Here is a 3,622-nt window from a genome sequence, read left to right as displayed (position 1 = left end):
TATATATACATATATATATACATAGCATAGGAGAGCTAAACATGTGTATGAGAGTGTTAGTGTGGGTGAGTACGAGTGTGTGTGTTTGTGTATAAGTCGACGTGGGCAGGACTTGAATTCAGAACAAACGTCACAAGTCATTATGCTGATTGTCTCATGATTCTGCCAATCCAGTGATGATGATGATGATGATAATGATGAAGAACAATGATAATAAGGCCAACAGAGAAAATAAGGAATATATCTCTTCCGAGTCAAAACAACATTACATAATCCTTGGTACTTTCGTAATCTGAGGTTTGATTTGATTGGTTTGCTTAATAACAATAGAGCTAGTTAAGAGATAATTGAGTCTAATTATCCATTTGATCCATTAAACCAAGCAAATCATAATTAAGTCTGAAATAAAAATTACTTCACCCAATTCTATAAGATGAGTCCTGTATCGGAGACCCAATGAAGCATGAAACTTTATGCGTGTATACATTTGTATACACTCACACACACACACACACACACACACACATATATATATATATATGCTTATATATATATATATATATGCTTATATATATATATACATATATATTAGTGTGTCATATATATATATATATATATATATATATATATATATAATCATTTGTATGCAAAAAATACTTGTACAATATGCCTTCTAGGTGGCTTGGAACATACTTAGATGATGCAGTCATAAATGTCCTAGTTTTGTTGCATATTCCGTCTAAGTCCTTTTATGTGGCTTGGATTGTCACTTCCAGTCCATGGCCCCAGCAGTTTATTTGCTTGGTTCTAATCGCATGTATTATTACCAGAATTGCAGCTATAAGCCATATTTCTTTTATCTCGGGGGGTGCCCTGCCATCCTGACTCGTAACACGCTTGCCGATATATGTTGGCAGGAGCACCCATTCTTCGTTTCTTATTGGTGTTGTGGACTGCTTTTTCGCCTCCTTTATGGTTGCAAAACGCACCTCTACAGTGCTGTACTTATTTCCTCTAGTGAAGAATGTTAATTTGTTCACTATTTCTTGGAGACAGTTTTCAAGTGCCTCCTCGCTCGCTATTTCTATTTTTCCGGTTTTCAGTGACATAGTTCAGTAAGTCACTATATTCTGACGTTGTTCGTTGGTGATGTCTGTCGATGGCGTCAACTTTTCTTTTACTCCTTCTGTCTGTACAAACTGCTTACACATTTCCAATGCGCGTTCATTTATCACTACCTCCTTAATTTTCAGGTTTACGGTGGTAGCATTCTTTTACAGGCTGGCTGCCGAAGCGTAAGTCCCGGCTCTAGCAGACTCGGGTGTTTGCACCATTTCACTCATTTTGCCCCTACTGGGGGAAAAAAACAATATATGTATATATATATACATATATATAACGGCCCGCAGGCGAAACAACGATTCGAACACTCGGCGCTAAGCCTTCAAACGAAGCGAAAAGCGTAACGAAGCAAAAACTGTGTAGCTCAATAAATAACAAGCCAAGAGAAAACCTTCACCGACCGACCAAGGGAGATTTCTAGCTTGGCGAGCAACCATTCCAGCGGTTAAATTGTTTAGCAAGTTGGTTCGCTTATATGCTTATATAAATGTAAGAATGTTGTTAAAATACGTCAATGCTGAATATAAACATATTTCTTCTCGCAGCTTGAATATATAGGATGTCATCTTTACTGCGTAAAACGTTAGTGATTATGCATTGCATATATATTTAGAAAAACACTCAGGCACAGACACGCACACCGACACGCACACGCAGCACGCGCACCCATTGACAGTCAATCTCGTGGATACGTTATTTATTTAATTATTCGGTTACCTATTAAAACTGAAGCCTCTCATTTTGTGATTCAGAGTTTCACGTTGTCGAGCTTCGAACGAAATATATTTCGGAACGAATTTGAAATACCTTAGTAAGACGTTTTTGGTAACACAAGTAGGATGGAAAAGTTTCAGGCCACAAATGTCAAGAGATAACATTCTATTCTACTCTAGGCATAAGACTAGTACTTAATCTATCGGCCCCGAAAGGATGAAAGGCAAAGTCGACCTCGGCGGAATTTGAACTCAGAACGTAAAGACAGACGAACAACGCTAAGCATTTCGCCCGGCTTGCTAAGTTTCCTATTTTTTATTGCCCACAAGGGGCTAAACATGGTGGGGGCAAACAAGGACAGACAAAGGGATTAAGTCGATTACATCGACCCCAGTGCGTAACTAGTACTTAATTTATCGACCCCGAAAGGATGAAAGGCAAAGTCGACCTCGGCGGAATTTGAACTCAGAACATAAAGACAGACGAAATACTGCTAAGCATTTCGACCGGCGTGCTAACGTTTCTGCCAAACTACTACAGTGCATTGATGCCCTTTTTTTTTATCGATCTTATAAAAATGAAAAGCAAAAGTGACGTAGGTGGAATTCGAGCTCAGATTTCAGTGATCTGGAACAGATGCTGCGAGACATTATATTCGACGCCGTATTGACTTCGCCAATTCAACGCTTAAAATACTGTAATATTAAAGAATGTAACGAGCTGAGAATGTGAGAGCAATCAAATTTATTGTGAGAGCAAATATCGCTAACCTTCTGAATATACACCAAAGTCTCACTTCATTCAACAAAGACATATGTCATAAACAATTTACAATGCAACAAGATAAAAGAAAAAAGTGATAGATAAATAGAAGCATGAAGTAAAAACTTTTCATTGGAAAGTGTCTTTTATGGTCATTTTGAAAAGTACATTGCATATATTTTGTTTTAAGCAAACGATTGTAAAAACATTGTTTCTTAAATTCAAGCTGTTTCTATTCTGTAATAAATTTATAAACTTTTCGGTTAAGAAGATATGCTAGCTCAGCTTGTTTCTATTCTTAGATTACTTATAACCAAAAACTAGAAAAAAAAAGGGGGAGGCTAGTATAGAGTGAATTGTTGCAAATGTGCAGCCATGAGTTCTTTACGATCTCCAGAAATATTTTGCAAGTATAATCGTAAATTTTGTTAGGCTTCAATGATTATATGATGAATGCAGGTGGCCTAGTATTTAGGGCGTTGTAGTCATGATCGCAAGATCATGATTTCGTTTTTCATAACAGGTGGCGCCATGTATTCTTCAGCAAAAGCATTTTATTTCATGTTGATCCAGTCCACTCAGCTGCTAATGAGTAACTCCATGATGGATTGTTGTCTTGTATACTAGAAATATTGTGATATCAGTTACTTTTACGCAATGGAAAGCGGATATCAGACCCAGTGAGCCATTCTTTTGAAGCCACTTTGTACATACATACCCAGTTTCATTCGGGATGACATCGACTTTTCATCCCATCTTCCCAAAACCACTGAAACAAATTCAATCCTACTGAGCTTCGATGTAGTAAGCCTATACACAAATATCCCACATGATTTAGGAATAAAGGCGGTTGAATGCTGGGTAAACAAACACAGAGAAGCAATTCCCAACAGGTACACGGTGACATTTATACTAGAATCAGTGAGACTTATCCTGGAAAATAATACGTTCTTCTTCAATGATAAGAACTATATCCAAATTAAAGGCACGGCTATGGGGACGAGGTTTGCCCCCGTTTATGCGA

At 37.5% G+C, this 3,622-nt stretch overlaps 1 protein-coding gene across 1 annotated transcript in view; it reads right to left on the bottom strand.

The window, feature by feature from the left end:
* The window catches only part of LOC106869702 (uncharacterized), an 875,881-nt gene that overhangs the window by 264,378 nt on the left and 607,881 nt on the right, over positions 1 to 3,622 (bottom strand). The gene's annotated exons all lie outside the window — the stretch shown is intronic.

Source organism: Octopus bimaculoides, chromosome 13 (genome assembly GCF_001194135.2).
Source record: "Octopus bimaculoides isolate UCB-OBI-ISO-001 chromosome 13, ASM119413v2, whole genome shotgun sequence".
Taxonomy (NCBI): domain Eukaryota; kingdom Metazoa; phylum Mollusca; class Cephalopoda; order Octopoda; family Octopodidae; genus Octopus; species Octopus bimaculoides.
Note: the sequence above shows the minus strand (reverse complement) of the source record. Positions and strands in the feature narration are given on the sequence as shown.